Here is a 21,686-nt window from a genome sequence, read left to right on the forward strand (position 1 = left end):
CATTGCTTGCTTATTTGTTTGTTTCTTTGCTTATTTATTGTTATACAACCTTCTGCCTCAGACCGCTAGCATTTGGCAAGTGGTATTACACTTTCTCTGAGAACTGAATTCCTTCGGTTGACTTCTTCATGTAATTCACTTGCAAAAAAAATCACAACAAGGAAGCCATACAATGGATAGTGTTTCAAAGGAGATAATCTTAAAAATCAGTTTTCCCGACTACTCTGACAGTATTCAGTGAAAAACTGTATTTCACAGGAGAGCTCAAAAATTCTCGTGAAATGCATCCCAGTCAGAAATGATCTTATTATTCTTAAGTAATTATCAACCTAAGGTGCTGTCTCATCAGATGGCATCGGTTTGTGCCAGCAATCATTCTTTCTGATCATCAAAGCTGAATTAACCATATATTTGCCTCTAATATTGTGCAGATCTGATATAGTATCAGTATGTTTGCTAATGAACGCCCTGTACTGTGTAATGCTTTCTTCAGATCTCTGAGTTTTTCAAAAGACAGAATCTTTTGTCTCTCTGGAACAATGTCACACTTGTAATGCAATTTAAATTTTTGCAAGAGATCTCTGCAGGAACACCAGCATACAGCATCCATGATTTCAGGTAAGCCAATACAGGTTCTCAGACCTTGAAATCATCCTGGGTAGTAGCTCAAAGATACGTGAAAGTTTAGATCTAATGCTGTGTTTTTAATTTCTGAAACAAAAGCTCTCTTGTTTCCCTGTTCCAATTATCAGAAGACATTTGGGAAGTAGTTAATTGGTAAAAATCTGTCAGTGCTGAAGGTGAAGCCGTACGAAGCTCAGTTTTCATCAATGCCGAATGGTGCGATGTCTCACACATAATATTTAAGTCAGTAGCTTAACCTCCCTTGTATATTTAATGCAAGACAAATTACCAACACAGCATTTTGAAGTATTTGTGTAGCTCTATATTTGGATTGAGTTTGACTCACAGCAACAAATTTCTTCTAGTAACATTAATTTAAAAATTAGCTTTGCACAAGTTGCTGTGCCTGTTCAAGTCACTAAAGGTAACTGATCTACAACATTTTTTTATGTTAGATATTAGATTTTAGGATGGTCCAAATTTAAAAAATCATAAATTACCCAGAATTTTAAAAACACTCTCCTGTAACTATAATAATAAAATATGTATTCAAGAAAGTTAAATAATATTTCCCATTTAAGATTTGAACATTTTTGTTACCATCTCAATGGGAAAAAAAAGGAAGAAAAGACATAGTTTTCTGGAACAATTGATGCTTTCCTGGCTCTTTAAACATTGAACTAAGTGCATGAGTTATTGGGGTGAAATAAGTTGCTTTCAACAGTTGTTAATATATCATTAATAATCATACATGCAATAAATAACAACATATGAGTTATTTCCTAAGAGATATATGACTGCAAATTGCAGTAACAAATCACCGCGTGTGTAAAGAATGCTCATTACTCTAGTGTGTACAGAAGCTGTTTTAACAACTGTATTCTTTATGGTGAAGCTCACCCTAATTAGCCTTGCAGATTCCTTAGGGAGTGTGCGGGAATGTTTGACATTGTGATGCTCTAGCAAGGATGGGGGAGGGGGGTAGCATTTCTGCAACAAGAAAGCACCAGGCCTGGTTCTCTATCCACTCACTTGTTTTAATGTATGCATTGTGGTGAAAGCAAATAGCCCTTTCAAACAAGTAGATAATAAGGGTGTTTGGAATTAAATGACTAATTAAATCAATATTAAACACGTAAGCTAGACAGCAATGTGGACTAACATTTTTTTTTTCTCAATGGTGCCCCTTGCAATATACAAGGTTTAGAAACCAACTGTGTATCTGTATGCACTTTAAGATAGAAATTTGTAGCCACCAATATAAGAGGAACACAATTCCTCATTTCTATTGTATTTGACAGCTAAGTGGACTGTATATATATATATATATATATATATATATATATATATATATATATTTAAAGAAAAGAGAAAAAACAAGATTGAAGCACACAAAAAAGCAGCATGTTTTTTTTTTTTCCTTTTCAATGAAACATTATCCGTGGATTCTGCTGCTCTGTTAGCTTATAGCTTGTTACTAAATCAGACCTTTCCTGCCGTGAAAAAAATTGCATCTTTTCGTTGTAATCCTTGACAGCTTAAAGTTTAATGGAGGCAGTTTTTTTTTTAAAGGTATATAATGGGTTGACACCATGGAAGGATGCTGAGAGCTCACAAACTCAGAAATAGCATGAAATGCAATAAGAACAAGCTCTTGCTGATTTTTTAAAATCATAATTTTCTATTCTTGATAGAGGAAGCAAGGGAAGGGAACAGTTAGCTTTTTTGTTTTCTTGAAGTAAGCTGTTTGTCTCATCCTAACCAAGTGATTCTCCTTTACCTTAGAAGAGCTTCCAAGTAGGGGTTTGTTCCACAGGTAAAAGGAAGGTGATATTGCCATTAACAGAAAACAGATATTTACCAGGAAGTAGGGATAAATAGGACATGAACTGTCAAGATGAGAACTCAGTGAAAGGATCAGATTTCTCTTCTTTTTGAGAGAAGAAGCAGGCAAGAATAAACCATCACTGGGTAACAATACCACCCTTCTCTACAGCCAAAGTTCATCTTGGTTACAGCTCAATTTATGGGTTCAAGAATACATCTCCAGATAGCACGTGGTCAAGAACTTGACAGAGGAGGCTCTGAGATGACACCTGTGGCAGGCTTTGAAATAATCTTGACAGGTGCACCAGGATTCCTCTTGGCAGGAGTTGATATTTTTATTTATCTTGGTTTGATTCTTCTTGGTTTAGAACAATTCTTTGATAAATATGTAGATTGATAGTGTGACCTGGGGTTTTAAGTCATCCATTGAGGGAATGTCCTAGCTAGAGATAATCCAACAAAAAAGATGGGCATCTATGGTCCTCAATAAATGAATAGGAATTATAAGAAACTGAAAGAAGAGCAAAGTACTGGAATGACAGAAGAGGAAGGATAGTTCCAAAATGTATGTGGCACAAATTTTCCTTCTTTTACTAATAAGGTTATTTATTATTTAATTTAATGTCCTTAGATTGTTATAACAGACATGCTGGCCTTCTACGTCATTCTGTAGAATCTGTCACATGCACACATAACACTCTGCATGGGCAATATTTTAAGAAAAATAAAGAAAGGAGATGTGGAAATATTTCTTGAAATAATTGACATGGAATAAAGTGAAGAAAACATACACCGAGGTGATGGATTATAACATAAAGTACTGAGACATCCAGAGATGGCGAAGTACTTGTGGGAAGGAAGCTCTGGGGAGGTAGCGAGAGATCCAGGAGTTGTTCTATCTTTGGGGACAGACATCATCCACACTCTGTGTCATCGGTTGGCTCAGGAATGTCCCTGCATGCACAATAAACTCAAAGCTGGCATGGGGCAGATTTTCTGGGGGAGCTCAGTCTATTTTGTCTTCAAGAAGAGAATGATCTTGAAGGACAACCCAGTGAGATGGTGGTGTTCTGTGGTCAGTAGTGAGTGACATCTGATGGTGTCTCTTCTCTGCCTGTTACACAGGCAAACACCCTATACATGCTGAGTATAGCGTGCTGAAAATTAGACCCAGCTCATTCAAATCTGGGGTCAGATTTTCAGTATCTAAGCTTTGAAAAAAAAATGAGGTGACAATTTCCTTTTTAACCACACTCACACAATATACTGGTGGCTCCCCAATCAGTAGGTTTTACATTTGTAAGTTCAGCCAGCTGTGGATGGAAAATACTGGGAAGGAAAATACTGGGAAAGAAAATTCCTCTGAACTGAAAATTTACAGACATTTTTGTCTTGTTATTATCCCCTAAACAATACAGTAACTATATAACTGCTTAGGCAATGCCTATAAGATTGTATTAGATTTTATAAGTAATCCAGAAATGACTTAAAGCATAAAGGAGACTATGTGCAAGTTATACAATAATATGATGTCATTTTTCATAAGAGACTTGAGGACCTACAGATTTTGGAATCTCCAAGGAACTGGCATCAATCCCCCAAGCACACTGGGAGATGACAGGGTATACTCATATAGTCTCTACTTTTAAGTAGGAGCCCATTTGCCAGAAAACTGTTGTTTTCAATATGGTTACATCTTTTTCTACTTATAGAAAAAAGCAGCTTCTTTCATTTGAATTATTTGATATTGTTCCATTATATTTTCTGAGATCTTTCTCAAGAGTTCATTAAAGTTTAGTGCAAATATGACACCCCACATAGGGTGGCAAAATTTATGATCATGGAAATTATGATAATACTTATTAATTTTTAATGTGGGTTTGGAGAAAATTGTGATGCTCATTCTCAGGTTGAGTGATTGCTCTGTGAAGAACAGTTCAGATGGTGCTCAAATATTGAAATAAGCAGATTTAAAACTATATATCATCAAATTTAAAAATTCATCTAGGAAAAGAAAATGGGAAAATGAACATTGCCAATGAAGATAATCTTCACAAATATTGTAGGAGAATTTTGCAAATATTATGTGCTTGCAATATTTTGAAAGATCATGAATTTGTTTAGTAAACCTCTATTGAGAGCTTAGTATGAGCCAAAAACTATTATAGTTTCATAGAATGTACTCATGGCTCTAGATCTTGATTACCACAACCTCAAATTTTCAAATGTAAGCCATGTTGTTAATATCTCCTTTTAAAGTCCCTGCGATGAAATCTGTATTGTGAACACTTGGATACAACCTTCTACTTATTGTTTAAACTGCATCGTGTATGTAAATGAATTCCTAAACCAAATGTTGAGTTGGACTTTATGTTCTTTGAGGCTGATCTGCATCTTTGTTGAATGCTGCAATTGTGCACTTAAAATATAGTTCAGTACTTCTCAAAGTGATCATAAAGAAATTTTTAGGGGATGGCTAGGTTTTTAAGTTACAATATGTAAGTGCAAATTGATAGAGCACAAAAAGGTACTAAGCACCTACAGTTTTTTGAAGTACTCATTGCCCTTGAGTAAGTTAAAGTGCTAAAAAAGACATGGGTTTCTAACTTACTGAAGTGTAGCAGAAGAAATTGCACATGTAAATGGGTTGTATTGTAAGGCAAGGAGTGCGGGGTCTTCAAGAGGACTAGAGAGTAGGGAGGAATGATTATTTCTGGTTCCTGGGAAGGCTATCTGGAGCTGTGCTAGACCCTGAATACTTTGTGGCTCTTGAGAGACCTGGTAAAAAGTAGGCTCCTTGTGGTTTCCAAAGCAGTGAGGAGAGAAACCAGCATAATGACAGCATATAGGGGAAAGCAAGTCCCCCAAGTTTCATGGAAGTGATGGGCAAAACCATCAGAATTGTGAGTCAGGGACAAATGCTCAGCTCCTGGATTTGAGAGGAAATGGAGAAGCCTGCTAAGTTCATCAGGAAAACAATCAAAGTCAAAATTGCATCTTGCAAAGATAATTTGGCAGTGGTGTGTAGGAACTTGACATAGGGTGGCTTATTTATTTGTGAAGGGATACTTATGGCACAAATAGTGGCACCAATTTTATTCCACTTTGGCTTAACCCATTTTGATAGGATTACACATACGATCAAGAATCAGCAAAATGTTTCTATCTAACTCATTTGTTTCTGCTTTTTAAAAACAAGATTTATTTATTTATTTATTTGACAAAGTTATGGAGAGAGAGGGACGCACACGAGAGAGAGAGAGAGAGAGAGAGAGAGAATTTTCCATCCATTGGTTCCCTCCCTTATGGTCAGGTCAGAGCTGAGCTAGACCAAAGCCAGGAGCCAGGAGCTTCATCCACGTCTATCATGTGGCTGCAGGGGCCCAAGTACTTGTGCCACCTTCTGCTTCTTTCCTAGGCACATTAACGGGAGCTGAGTCAGAAGTGGAGAAACAGGGAATTGAACTGGCGCCCATGTGGGATGCCTGAATTGCCGGTGGTTGCTTAACCAGCTTCGCCATAGTGCCAGCTCCTGTTCCTCCTTTTAAGATGCCCTCACCTTTGGGAGGGTATGTTTTCTACTTGCACAAAGAACAACTCATTAAATGGCAAGCCCTTCTGTAAAAATTTCCAGTACAATTTAAAACACAGTTTATAAGAGATAAATCCGCACAATTAAAATAAAAGATATTTGGTCTGGTGGTTAAGATGCTGCATATTGGAGTGCCTGGGTTTCCACCATCTCTGCTGATTTCAGCTCCCTTCTAATGCAGATCCTCAGAGGCAGTAATGATGGTTCAAGAGCTCAGACTCATCTTATCCACCTGGGAGACCTGGAGTGAGTTCCTAGTTCCCAGCTCCGGACTTTAGCCCAGCCCTGGTCCTTGCCAGTTCGAGGTATAACAGGCATTTGGGAAGCCAATCAGCGGGTGCTCTCTCTCTCTCTTTCTCTCCCTGTCTCTTTCTCCCCTTTCTCCCTCTCCCTCTCCCTCTCTCCTCCTTCTCCTCCTCCTTGTCAAATAAATAAAAATTCAAAAATGAGACTGAACTCAACGTCCTTGAGAGTGTCTAGGTGTCAGTTATTATTCTACATACATTATGCAAATTTCCATGTAGACTCTTGAAAACCACCCCAGGAGACAAACATTACTCCCATTTTGTGGAGTTTAAAATCTAAGGTTTTGAGAGGGAAGATGAAAGACACCAGATTGCAACTATCACTCCCGCTTGAAAATTGCGCATGGTGGAAAGCCGGAGGTACCCATTGAATGGGGACTGCTAATGAAACAATTTAGTGCAGGGAACATGGTATAAATACAAAATACAGACAACAAGAACACTGGGCATTTATTCAACACCCATTCTGTCAGTCTGCTAGGGAGGGCTGCAGGTACTGCTGTCTTTGGACTGGTAAGTTATACTTGAGCACCATTGCCACAGCTGCAATAAGAGTGTGCATCAGTAATAAGAGCTGTTTGTCAGGAGCAAATGGACAGATGGGACGTGGACTATGTGCAAGTTCTAAGGAAGAAGCCTTCCAGTTGGTGTTGCTTTAGTCAGGGATCTATCATGTCCAATTCTGCTGACAAAATATAAGCAGGGTATGGATGAATTAGAGAGGATTTTGAGGGGAGGAATCAGGTGATTAAGGTGATGGAAAGTATTTCCCGGAAGAAACAACAGGGCTGTGAATCAGTATCACGTTACTCAAGTGTTACTTTAGTTATTTGGTGACTGCATGACTTTGGGGCTTGTTGTTTATCCCTTTGGATCCTGGTTGCACATTTGTAAAACAGGGGCACAGGAAGGATGGCGTGATAAACTTCCGGCAGCTGGAGAGTTGAGGCTGCCCTGCAGGCATGGCAGGATCCTGCTTGCAGTATGGCTCTTGTTTGGCTCCCTTGGAAGCCTGGGCAGGAGGTCGGTACTGATCAGGGGGAATACCGGCTGGCTGATTTCAGAAGTGGGGTTATTGGTGCAACACTGTCTGATAGATTTGGACGGTCTTAAAAGGGATTCTGGTGGTTACTTGTTATCAGGGCCAAAGGGCAATTAATATTTTCCTTTCTTGAATGTAGAACAGAGGATCACTTTATTCTTTATTCATTTTACATAATTGAAGTTCCTCTACATAAATGTTAATTAGTATTACTAATATCTGTATTTACTTATTATTACACTGGGTTGGGAACTTCTTTTTTTCATATAGTGATAAAGGTTTTTCTCCTGAGTGCAATGGAGCTTATTTACTAGGGATTTTTAGCAGTGGATTGACATGATTAAATTTCTTTTAAAAAACAAAAACATCCCTTAAATAATGGAGGTCAATGAGAAAAATTTAAGTGTATTTTTATGTCTATGAGTTGATTTCTGTCACAAGGTTTCATCTCTGATATGTTCTCTGTGAAGGCAAAGAAAACATAACGAAAAGACAAGAAATGAAAATCAGTCTGAAAGCCTTTTGGCAAAAGCTCCTCCCTCACAAATGTTTACCAATAAAAATAACTCTGGAGTTTCCAGGACATCTTCACATTCAGGGGGTAAAAGGGAAATCAACTAATGCTCTCATCTAAATGAAATGAAAATTCATTATACAAATTATTGTTGAATTTGAAACAGGTGTTCCCTTCCTACTCAGGAAGGCAAGAAATGAGAAAACCACCACAGATTTTTTTATTGATTTAGTTTTCCTAAAGTCAGAAAAGTTACCTATCCAAGCTATATTTCTATGCTTTCTTCTTAGAAACCCTCTTTTATAAAAAGTATTTGTGGAACATAAATAAGACATGTTATTTATAATATTTGCTACTCTAAAAATGGTTGACCAAGTAACCAGGGGATTGAGAAGCTACTGGTTCCTAAAGCAAATCTTGCTAGTTGATGTCACCCAACTAATGGTGTCTACAGTGTCTGTAAAATTTTCAGAAATACCCACTTCCACCCCAAAAAGGAATTAAAATTCAGGGCAGCTGCAGGGAGCTTTCTCAGGGAGCTGTCATTCCACTTCCTGAAAAGGGGAGCAGAGAGAAATCTCGCACATGAACCTGTCTTTCCCAAACCCAGCTGTTTTCATGTAATTGTAAGAACGCCCATGAGGTTTGAATAAAAGCAGACATTCCTCTTTTATACTGACCTCACTCAGCAGAGATTCAAGGATGCGTGTATTCTTAAAAATCTCAAACTGACCACATATAATAACACAGTTTGATGGATAACTCTTCACAAAAGAATCAGTAGCATATAACTTAAATTCTTGCAATATCCTATTTTCTTAGCATGTTGTAGTATAATATCCTCAATGCTGTCACTACAGAGTAAAGGTAACCCAATCTGAGGAGAAGCATTGCAAGAAGTAAAATATACTTAAAGCTCAAGTCAGGCTGTAATAACTAATCTTGGATCCAATAAATCAAGTTTTCAAGATCAAATAAAAGTTGCTGTATAATTTCACCCTTCCAGATACAAATCATACTTATTTAAGTTCATGTGCCCATTCTACGCCTCAACCCCCCACCATCCACTGTGTGTCTCTCAATAAAAGGCAATTGTGTCCTAACTACCTGGCAGAGAAAATACATTGAAGTGGAATTCATGGAGTATTGATTTTTTACATTTTATAGTGAAGCATGACAAAGTTTGGGTAGGCACTGTGCTTTTGAACATAAGCAACTCATTCTAATAGATGCCTATAGATCTATGTTGAAGGAAAAATATTGCAATTAAAAGAGGATGGACACCTTTTTAGAACCTGTTTTAGATAATGTACAAGAAAAATCCATCATTTCCAAAATTCTGACTGGAGGATGGGTAATTTTTACACTCAGGTATATGTTAAATGAACTAGTCCATATAGAGTGAACATTTAACAAATATGGAAGAGTGGCATCAACATAAGTAAGTAGTTTTTAACCCAAAATCTAATGGTCAAAGACCTGAATACACAGCCAGGGCTGACCCCAACTTATCTCTCTACTTCATGCATCACCAACTTGCTGTATTTAAACTTGAAATTCCTGGCACAGGGAGTCCTATCCATTCCCAGAAGTCATATCTTTGAAATTCCCTCTTGTTTCCTTGGATACCATCTAGTCATCCATTTAATTCCCCACTCAGGTACCTTAACTAAGGGTTGGGGTAGAGTTGGGGTTAGTGCTAGGGTTAGGGTTAGGGTATCCCTGATCTACCTACCCTTGCAGTTAGGTGGCTCTGCAACAGATTATAATGACCCAGTAACTTCCTAATATGAAGTTTATCCAACAGAACTCTTAGTAATTCCCACATGACAACTATTTCCCCCATGAGGCAACAACTCCAAAGAATAGAAACATTAACTCACCTGTCCACCCTGTAGGAAAGGCTTTAGTACTTTGCTTGGAACATAATAAAGACCCCAGATATTTGCTGATTGAATAAAAGCTTTTGTTTGAAGCATCTGTCAGCTGATCAAGAGCTTTACACATGGACTTTGCCTGAGTAAACATTGCCTCACCTATCACACTGTAGATCACTTGAATTTTGGTCAGGTTCTTAGTGTAATAGTTCAAAACACCAGGAATGGTGAGGATCCCTTTTTTTTTTTTTTTTTCTTAGAAACTCAATTAGATTACCTTCCAGAATCCAGAGACAGCCAACTTAGTTTGTGGTATATTCATTTTGATGGTTAGATTCCCATCAGCAGTCAAAATTCATTAAATATTAATGATCACTGAAATCTTTACTTAATATATGCTAAATTGATCTCCTGTATATAAAGATAATTGAAAATGAATCTTGATGTGAATGGAAGGGAAGAGGGGGCGGGAAAGGGGAGGGTTGCAGGTGGGAGGGAAGTTATGGGGGCGAAGCCATTGTAATCCATAAGCTGTACTTTGGAAATTTATATTCATTAAATAAAAGTTAAAAAATATTAATAATAATTACTGTTATAAGATACAACTCTATCTCTGATCAAACTGAGTCCATCAAAAACCATGATCACTAATAATAAGACAGATTTAAAAGCTTATTAAAATATCAGGCCTTATTTCATAGTCAGAGTACTATGTGTATTAAAGCCATTTCCATCATAAGCTTTGTGAAGTTCCAAATGTCTTTTATAGCAGCAAGTTATTTGGATTTCCTAATGATGTATAGTCTATTACATCTGTTTACTTCTTTCATGTATCCTGTGTCAGTCACTACCGTCTCTGTCTCTGGATCAAGTCTGGAAACCATGGCATCAGACAAAAGCTTACACTTTATTTTGATTTGAGGAAATATGACCTTGTCTGGAAATACATAATCTTCAAAAGTACAAATATGGAACTGCTTTATTCACCGATTTTCTGGAAGGAATGATTTTTTTAAAGCATGTGTTTTTTTTTAACTAGATGATAATGAATGTAAATCATTCTACAAAACAATGTGAGCTTATTTTCACATTTGTTTGGGATTAAACTGCATCCATAAACTGTTTCCACATGTATGCTAATTAACTCTGCAGCAGAACCAACTACCATACTTTGAGGATTATAGACAAAAGCATTGTGAAACCTACCTTTTCAGTTCAACATTCATTGTTATATTTCTGCTCACCAAGACTCAGCTGTGAGTAAATCTTTTTTGCAGTTTTTTTTTTGGCTCAAAGAATCAGTAATACAATATGGAATCTTTACCTTTTCAATAAAAAGATTTAACTCAAATCAATCTGATGTAGACCCATAATTATAATTATTTGATAAACTGTCAGTAGTGAGTATAAAATGAATTAATGGTTTTCAAGCAAATAAATACCTCTTTAGATACAGGCACCCCTGTACTCTTGTTGAATGGTATTATTGCCTTCTACTTGAGAGGGCCAGATATTGAGTGGACATTAAACAACACATACCCTCTAGGAGTGGACATTTTTGATCAAATATAACAATATTATTTTGAAGGCTTCAGGATGGCCTATTTCCGTTTGATGCTCATTTGTTAGCTGTGAAATAGTAAAATAAAAGTGAATAACAATGCTTTCAGTGATGGTATGTTTGTGTAAATGTAAGAAACAGAAAGGGCCGGCTCCATGGCTCAACAGGCTAATCCTTCACCTTGCGGCGCTGGCACACCGGGTTCTAGTCCCGGTCGGGGCACCGGATTCTATCCCAGTTGCCCCTCTTCCAGGCCAGCTCTCTGCTATGGCCCGGGAAGGCAGTGGAGGATGGCCCAAGTGCTTGGGCCCTGCACCCGCATGGGAGACCAGGAGAAGCACCTGGCTCCTGGCTTCGGTTCAGCGAGATGCGCCGGCTGCAGCGGCCATTGGAGGGTGAACCAACGGCAAAAAGGAGGACCTTTCTCTGTGTCTCTCTCTCTCTCACTATCCACTCTGCCTGTCAAAAAAAAAAAAAAAAAAAAAAGAAACAGAACATTTTAAATAAAGATTCTATTACTCTGACATTGGAAAGTGAACAGGTTCTAAACCGCATAATGAGAATTTTCATCTGCTCTTTGCTTAGTGGTGTTTCATTTTGCTTTGGAATAGGGATGTGTAAGTAAAGATTTTTAGAATTTCAGGAGTACTCAGCTCTATTTTAATCAAAATATAGGTCAGATTCCTCAGAACACCAGTTTCTTCCATTGTTTCTATCACCTTTGCATAATTTTGTAATGATTTCAGTAACAATTATGAGCAAATTATGCCAACGATAATGTTAACCTGTAACATTCAAGTTTCTCAGACTAACACAGAATCCCAGAATTCTCAATGCAGTTTAATTCTTTCACTTATGCATTTATTCAACAAGAAATCTCACATCAACTCTGCCAGACATCATGCTAGATATTGACTATATGCAGGCATGCCTAAATAAAAGTGGTGGGTTAATTTATTTACACAGCTCTCAGCATGATATATTGTGTATGCGTGTAATTAAAAATTGAGAGCAGCTTTGTGAATGAAATAAAAGTCTTCAAAAGATATTAAAGGAATTTCCTAGTTTAAGTTGAAGGCAAGGTGAGGCCTCTTTGAGCATTTGCACTATTGAACTTGGTTACTCTACTGTGTTGATGACATTTGCTTGGCTGACGAGTAACAGGGAGGAATGAGTTTCCTTTAATGTACACAGTCAGCCTGGCTTAAGAATGCAGTAGATTAGCCACCAACTCCCAAATTCATTGAATCAGGGAATACTCGGAGTGGAACAAAGGAAAAGAGACAAGTCTTTCAGAGTAGTAGCTAACTCTTCAAAGTGCCTTCTCTCTTGCTCCTCCTCTAGTCCTCAAAAACCCATTGTGTGAACACACTCTGATGAGCTTCCTCACACTCATTAGACACTTGGAGATATTGTTATATACTAATGCAGTTACCCTATTTGGACCAGGGTATGATTTTAAATGGAATTTAAAATCTAAATGTGTACTTTTTTGAGATTTTTCTTTTTTGGTTTTGTTTCGCTAAAGTGATGTTAATGGGGATAATTGGATTAACATTGGCCTAATCACTATTCTTTTTCAATGCACAATTCAATATTTGAAAGGCAAAGAGAGAGAGAGAGAGAGAGAGAGAAAGGAACACAGAGAGACTTTCCATCTATTGGCTTACTCCCCAAATTTCCACAGCAGCTGGAGCTAGGCCAGGTTGAAGAGTTAGGAAGACAATTGAGGTCTCTTGCAAGAGTGGCAGGTACCCACGGACTTGCACCATCACTGCTGCCTCCCAGGTTATGTATCAGCAGCAGGCTGAAATTGCTCACAGACTCAGGACTCGATATGGGATACAGGTGTTTTAAATGGAATCTTAACCACTGCAGCAATTGCCTATTCCCACAAATCTTTTCAAAATTTATTTTTTCTTTGGTCTATAAAACTGTTACTTATACTTTAAAATATATCATTATGGAGCCGGTGCCGTGGCTCAATAGGCTAATCCTTAGCCTGCGACTCTGGCACCCTGGGTTCTAGTCCCAGTCTGGATGCTGGATTCTGTCCCAGTTGCTCCTCTTCCAGTCCAGCTCATTGCTGTGGCCCGGGAAGGCAGTGGAGGGTGGCCCAAGTCCTTGGGCCCTGCACCTGCATGGGAGACCAGGAGAAGCACCTGGCTCCTGGCTTCAGATCAGCAGCGGCCATTTGGGGGGTGAACCAATGGAAAAGGAAGACCTTTCTCTCTGTCTCTCTCTCTCTCTCTCTCTCTCACTGTCCACTCTGCCTGTCAAAAAAATTAAATATATCATTATGTTAATTTGGTTTTGAAGATACAAATAAATTGGAGATTGAGCATTTATAGATTGCAATAATCTAAAGGAAAATGAATCTGTCTCCAAGAGTTTCATGTTTTAAGCAAACTTTCTTTAGTGTGAAAAAAATCGTTCAGAATCAAGTCTTAATCAGTTTGCTTTTGTACAAGATAGGAAAGAAAATAACTATCATATTGTGTTAGATTGATATTTTGGATTAAATGACATGAAGACTGTATATGTGTTCTACATATACTTATTGAACTAATATGATGAACAAAAGTCTGGGTCATAATTGCTATTATCCCACCAGAAAGAAAAGGCATTTATCTTATCAGACCATAAGGAGCCACTGAAACAGGTCTAAAAGGCTCTGAAGCTGCTGACAAAACCACAACAGTGGGCCCAATTAACAATGCCCATTTTTAATTAACAGTTGCTGACTCTTTGCCATTGAGATATTCACGCTGTAGGTGTGAAATGGCAACCCCCATTTGTCATATCTGTCAAAAATTAATTTTGAAATCTCATGGTCTTCCTTCCACAGGAAAGAAGTGAATAACTAGGGCATACTTCCTACCTGCTGAAGTTAAGTGCCACGACAAAGATGAGGAAAACAAAGCCTAGGAACTGGTTGGGTGGCTTCCATAGCATAATGCCTATTTATTTCCATTGCATTTCTTTGTTCCTTTAAAAGATTCATTTATTTACTTGAATGTCAGAGTTACAGAGAGAGGGAGAGCCAGGGAGAGAGAGAGAGAGAGACAGATCTTCCATCTGCTGGTTCACTCCCCAGATGGCCAAAATGGCCAGGGCTGGGCCAGGTTGAAGCCAGGAGCCTGGAGCCAGGAGCCAGGAGCTTCTTCCAGATCTCTGGTGTGAACAGCAGGGTTCCAAGCACTTGAGCCATCTGTCACTGCCTTTTCCAGGACTTTAACAGACAGCTGGATCAGAAGTAGAGCAGCCAGGACATGAAATGGGGCCCATATGGGATGCTGGATTTGCAGGCAACAGCTTTACCTGCTACACCATAAAAATTCTTATTCTTGAATTATCTTAGTTTTTTCATTGAAAAACTTGTGTTAAACACCTAACATGTGTTATATTTAATCCTAAGGTCACAAGTATGTACAAGACAGTGTATTCTGGAGAACATCACAATCTAATAAAGACAAATTGCAAAGATTTTTTTTTTTTTTTGACAGGCAGAGAGGACAGTGAGAGAGAGAGAGACAGAGAGAAAGGTCTTCCTTTTGCCGTTAGTTCACCCTCCAATGGCCGCCGCGGTTGGCGCGCTGCGGCCAGCGCACTGCGCTGATCCGATGGCAGGAGCCAGGGGCTTATCCTGGTCTCCCATGGGGTGCAGGGCCCAAGACTTGGGCCATCCTCCACTGCACTCCAGGGCCACAGCAGAGAGCTGGCCTGGAAGAGGGGCAACTGGGACAGAATCCGGTGCCCCGACCGGGACTAGAACCTGCTGTGCCGGCGCCGCAAGGCGGAGGATTAGCCTAGTGAGCTGCGGCGCCAGCCAAATTGCAAAGTTTATATAGGTGTGAATATTATGAATGAGTGTATTATCTCTTCGATACTTCATAGTACCATCAGTGATAGCAAGGTCAGGAAGGAAGTTAAATTAGGATAAAGAGCAAGCAAGCTGCCTAAACCTGTGCAAGACTTTTTGCAAAAGTATTTTTTTAAGATTTTTAAAAATTTATTTAATTGAAAGGCAAACTTATAAAGAGAGAGAGAGAGAAAGAGAGAGAGAGACTTTCCATCCACTGATTCATTCCCCCAACATGACCAGAGTGCCTGGGTCTGAAGACAGAAGCCTGGAACTGCATCTGGGTGTCCCACACAGTGCTCTTGGGACTGCTGCTTCTTTCCCAGGCATGTTATCTGGGAGTTGGATCAGAAGTAGAACAGCAGGACTTGAACCAGCACTTGTATGGGATGCTGGCATCTCAGGTGGGGACTTAACACACTATGCCACAATGCTGAGCCCTGCAAAAGTGTTTACACTCACAAAATTAATCTGGATTCAATTCTAAGGTTACAATTGGAATCATATTTATTGAGTAATAAAATAATATTTTTGCAAAAGCAATGTTATAATTTCCTCTTTCAATTTTCCTAATGAACTTATGAAGCAGATATTATCATCTACAAATAAGAAAATTAACTCAAAGCATAGTTGACCATCTCGGAGTTACAGAGTTGGTAAGAGGTAGAGCCCATACTAGAATGATCAATTGACACATTCGTTCTTGCATTAATTTATTAAATGGAAGACTCCTTGCATGAGTTATTGGGGAACAAGAATATAAAAATGAGTAAAGCAAGTGTTCTGACCTCAAAGCATTTACTTCTTGATGAGGGAAGTCTATGTTACCTAAGAAACTATGATAAAGAGGAAAATTTTCATAGACAGCTTATTACATATTAGGGTAACACAGATGTAGGAAATGAGGGCTAAGTTCTTCCTGTTGAGTTTGGGAATAATTCAAGGGGGAAAAGGTGACTTGGGACCAACTCTATACTTGTTTCTCCACATGGCTGCCTTCTTGCACATCCCCTGTATAACACAATTATCAGCAGCAGAGACATAGGATCTAGAAACATTGCATTGTTGCATTACCCAAGAGCTTCTATTCTAATTAATGAAGCAGAACCACCTGAAGAAGAATAGAGTGCTGTGGAGTTTTCAAAGTTATTGCATTGCTTAGGCCTCCAGTTATACAAAAGGGAGATTGAAGGGTGAGGCGTGAAGAAGCTATCTCAGTCCTCTTCCTCAGAGGAATCTGCTCCTGAAAAGGAAATCACAATGAGTGTATCTAGGGTAAAAAATACTGAAGAAAGTTAAATTCAACAGAAGTGACTGCAAATACACTGATTAGGTTGAAACACTGTTTCTGGTGGATGGGAAAATAAAATATATAACATCTCTATAATATTTGAATGAGATAAAAGGTACTGTTACCCTAACTCTGACACAGAAGTATAGATGCACACAAAAGCTACACACATGGAAAACTTTTTTCATGAAGAAGACATAGATTCATAATTTAGCAATAATTTTTTCTCATTTTATATATTAATTGTTAAAATATTAGAAAACAGGAAAAAGGAGGGAAAAATGTCACACATATAGTTTTTATGCTGTGAATTGTCATACACTACATTTTAACAAGATTATGTTTTATAACACAAATCTCATCATGTCACGTACCACTAATGTAGTCAATGATTTTGAGTGTTTGCATGTTATTCAATAGGTGTACCATATGTGGCTTAATTAAATAGTTGTTTGAAGGAACTTTAACTTCTTTTACTCTTATCAATATTAAGCATATTCATAATTAAATTTTTCATACTTTGCTCAGTGTTTCTTTATGATTAACTGTTATAAATCTATTGTTCAATGGGTGACAAAGTTTTTCACACTTCTAAAATGTGTGCTAAATTCTCTCTCAGAAAAGGTACTGGTATTGTAAAACTTACTTTTCTCCAAATTCTGCGCCTCCTTCAATATTATTTCTAGCATCAGAGGCGATATTTGTGCTTCATTGTTTTAATTTGCATTTATTGACATAGGTGAAATGATTTTTTCCTCTATATTTCATCTTTTATAAGTTTTAGTTTCTGTCCCTGTTTTCCAACTTCTTACCAATAGCTTTGTCTTGATCTGTTTGAAATACTAACATATCAATTGTAGTTATTCTTTGCCCTAAAATATAATAAAAATATGACAGGGCTTTTACTTAGTATTATTTGTCATAAAGTTCAAACATCTCTGGGTAAGTTTCATTTCCAATATAATGTATATACTGGCATTTGAAAACATTTTGTTGGCTCATTCTATACAATGAAAATTTACATACACTAAAATAAAGGGATTAAAAAACTTTTCTCATAAATTTCAATAGCCATAATTATTTTGTTTTTTTAACAGTAGCAAATGAAGACATTACTAAGACATTTGACTTCCCTTTAAAAGAGATGGATGTTTCTGAGCCAGAAAAACTTACATTGTACATTTGTGACAAAAACATTATTAGCAATGTAGATGAAGGATTTACAAAGTCATGTCCAGGACATGCAAAGAAACAGAAAAATAAATAAATAAATAAATAAATAAATAAAAACTGCCTTTGAGAGGGCCCACATGTTGGACTTAGTAGACTTTAATGCAAATAGATGTCAGTTCAAAGAAATAAAGGTGATTATGTTTAAATAATTAAATAAAGGTATGATGGCAATATCTCATCAGATAGAAACCAACCACATGTAAGAAATTATTTCTTAAGTGCTAGGTCTGGAGCTGAAAATCGTAACAAAAAGGAATAAATCATGTTCAACACTACCTTTGATTGACAGAAGAAAGAACAATGAACTTGAAGGCAGAGCTACTCATGCAGACTATGCAGTCTGAAGATAGGGAAAGAAAAGTAAGGCCAACTACCCTGGAGAAATGTGGGATGCCGTGAAGTATCCTATCATAAACATGACAACAGTACCAGAAGAGAAAGAAACAGGAAGAAATACTTGAAAAAATAATGGCTAACAACTTTCCAAGATTGCTAAGAACCATTAGCCTATACATCCAAGATGTTCCACAAATTCAGGGGGTTCAAAGAGATCAACACAAGTACCACATCATAGTTAAAATGGTGATGAACAAAGACAAAGGGAAACTCTTAAAAGCAATGAGAAAAACTATTCATCACATGCATTCAATATTATTAAAAACTGACTTAACATAAAAATAATAGAAATTAAAAGGAAGTGAGAGGCCATATTCAATGTGATGAAAATCAACTATAACAAAGAATTTTGTATGAAGAACAATTACTTTTCAGAAGTGAACAGAAGTGAAGATGAAATGAAAGGAGTCTATCCATCAAGAAATAATAATTATAAGCACTCATTTTAACCAACTACAACTTGTTATGTTGTACATTGCATTTTACCTAGCAGAGCTCAACAGTACAGAAGGCAAAATATTTAAAGAGAGAAATAAGCAATGGAAAATTATTGAAGACATCAATATTTTCCTTTTTTTTTACATTGTATAATTAGGTAGAATATTAAAAAGGCAATAAAAATGCTACTGGACCCTGTAGAACATCAAGGCAAAACCAGCAGTTTATACATTCATTATAAGTGTGTCAAGTTGATATGCTGTCGTTTTTTATGCTGATTGCTTTGATTTATTTTACTTTTTTATGATGGCAAATGCTTCATTTATGTCCACAAGTACTATTTAACTGAAATGTTATGTTCTTTCAACACCTTTGTCAGGTTTTGATATTATAAAAGTGAATCTTTGGATCCATTTACATTCTATTTTCTGTATCTTTGTATTTAAGCCATGTCTACCAAAGTTAGAAAATTATTTTCAAAATTTTCATTAAGTCCGATAATTCTTTTCCCCTGATAAAACAGCTATTCCTCTTTAATGTGACTATGAGATATTTATTTTTAAGTCTATTGTCTTACTATTTGCTTTTTTTCCCCTCCTCTGTTCTATGTTGATTTTTCTTCTCCTCACTGCCTTCTTCTGGATACACTGAAAGCTTTTGCACCATTTCCACCACATTAGTTACCAGTACTATCTTATTCTATCCTCTCAGTGTTTAGTTTAAACATTAGTTCAATTAACATGAATTAGTCCTTTCACCATTTCCTATGTTTAAACACTTTTATTTCACTTACACCTTTTCTGATTGAATGCACTTTTTGTCCAATGAAATGATAAATATATTAAGCCCTAATAGGAAAAACTGTGAATCTTGTTTCAGATATTCAGCATTAATTGAGATTCAGCCATACATTAAATCTTTCAGTTATTCCTTGTTCTTCCTGTGCTTTTGAGCTTGTAGGTTGGATAATTGAAGTATGGTTCAAGAAAACATATGTTCTCTTTGGTGTAGACAGGGTGTTGTCATTTTCTTAAGTTTTTGCATACGAATATTTTTATTTTACCTTCTGTGTTAAATGATAGAATGCTAGGTTGGCAGTTACTTTCGGCTCTTTGGAGATGTTATTTCTATGAACTGTGTCTTTTTTTTTTTTTTTTTTTTGACAGGCAGAGTGGACAGTGAAAGAGAGAGACAGAGAGAAAGGTCTTCCTTTTGCTGTTGATTCATCCTCCAATGGCCGCTGCAGTAGGCGCACTGCTGCTGGCGCACCGCACTGATCCGATGGCAGGAGCCAGGTGCTTCTCCTGGTCTCCCATGGGATGCAGGGCCCAAGCACTTGGGCCATCCTCCACTGCACTCCCTGGCCACAGCAGAGAGCTGGCCTGGAAGAGGGGCAACCGGGATAGGATCAGTGCCCCGACCGGGACTAGAACCCGGAGTGCCAGCGCCGGAAGGCGGAAGATTAGCCTATTGAGCCGCGGCGCAGGCCTATGAACTGCGTCTTTACCTCATGGTTTGTGGTGTATCACTTTCAGTCTTTTTATTCCCAGAATTCTTTAATTTTTGTTTCCAGACATTATAATTTGTACATTTTAGTGACAAAATGTGACTTCAAACAGAATTATCTTCTAGTTGTAAAAAATAAAGTTTGCACTTATGTTGAGTGTAAGCAAAAATCACTTTCAGTCACAAGTTGGGACGAGTTGAGATTAAACTGTAATCCTTCAGACACCTACCTTATTTCTGGTTCATCTTTCTGCTTGATTATAGCCTTTTGGAATCCCAGACAAAATGCTGAGGGCTTCTTCAGAGGTTTCCTAGTGTCTCTGAATGCCAGTTTTTCCATCCTGGATCAGAGAAGGGCACAATTTCCAACCTCTCAGTCACTCAGATCCCACTCACAAAAATGGCAGAAGTCCTTGAGGAAGTGACCCCAGATGCACTTCCTTTCTCTTTTGGACTTTGACTGACATTTCTCTTCCTGCCCTGGTTATCCTGTAAGGAATTAAGCATAAACATTATTCCTGTTTATTGATGATTTGACTATCTTCCATTCAGTGCTATTCACATGTTTTGCCTTTTTATAAACTTCATTATTTATTCATTTGTAAGAATCATTTACTTTTTTAGAAATGAATTTTTTCATTTATACATATATGAGCTTTATCCTCACAGCCTGTATATTGCCTTTTCACTTTTTAGTAGTGTCTGTAGATGAAAAGATTTTAATATTTATAAAGCTATGCTTTCTTGTTTTTTAGCATTAAGACTTTTTGGTGTTGTTTCAAAGAAATCTTTTCCTACCACAAATCTGTGAGGATAATCATTGAAATCTCTACGCTTTATGGTTTTACATTAATACTAAACTCTTTGGACCAATTTAGATAACTTTTTTCATGCATACTACCTTAGTCGGGGATTAAGGTTCCTATGACTAACCCAATGTTTATAAGATATCTTTCTTTTCTTGTTAATTGCACTGATACCATTCTTATCTATTTCATTTGTCTTTTATAATTGCGCCAATTTAATCTATCAAAATTATTAATATTGACAGTAATCTTGATAGATTTTGTTTTTTTCACATTAGTTAGAACATTCTTTTTTGCCTTGAATATTGCCTTGGTTATTATGAGTGCTTTGCATTTGACATAAAATTTAGATTCATCTTGTTAATGTCTATCAAAAGTAAGAGCCTTCTGTGTTTAGTTGAGATTGAATTGAATTCAAAGATCAATTTGAATTAAATAAATATACTATCACTATTTAGTCTTCTAATATATAAACAAATATATCTGAAAATTTATCATTAATTTCTATGAGCAAAGATTTTATTGTTGGTTTTTAGCATACTTTTTGTTAAATAAATTCCTAGTTTTTAAGGTACTTTAAGATGATATTAGAAGTCTGAGTGTTTTATAAATTTTATTATTAATTGCTTATTGGTAAGTTAGGGAAATATAGATGGCTTTATGTTAACAATACATTGTACAATCTTGGTTTGTATGCTGTTATGTGTATATACAAATAGGACTATTAAATCTTCCAAAAGAGTAAACTTTATCATTATGAAATGTCCCTTTTTAATTCTAGTAGTATTTTTGTCTTATATTTTATACCTTCT

This window comes from Lepus europaeus, chromosome 15 (genome assembly GCF_033115175.1).
Source record: "Lepus europaeus isolate LE1 chromosome 15, mLepTim1.pri, whole genome shotgun sequence".
Taxonomy (NCBI): domain Eukaryota; kingdom Metazoa; phylum Chordata; class Mammalia; order Lagomorpha; family Leporidae; genus Lepus; species Lepus europaeus.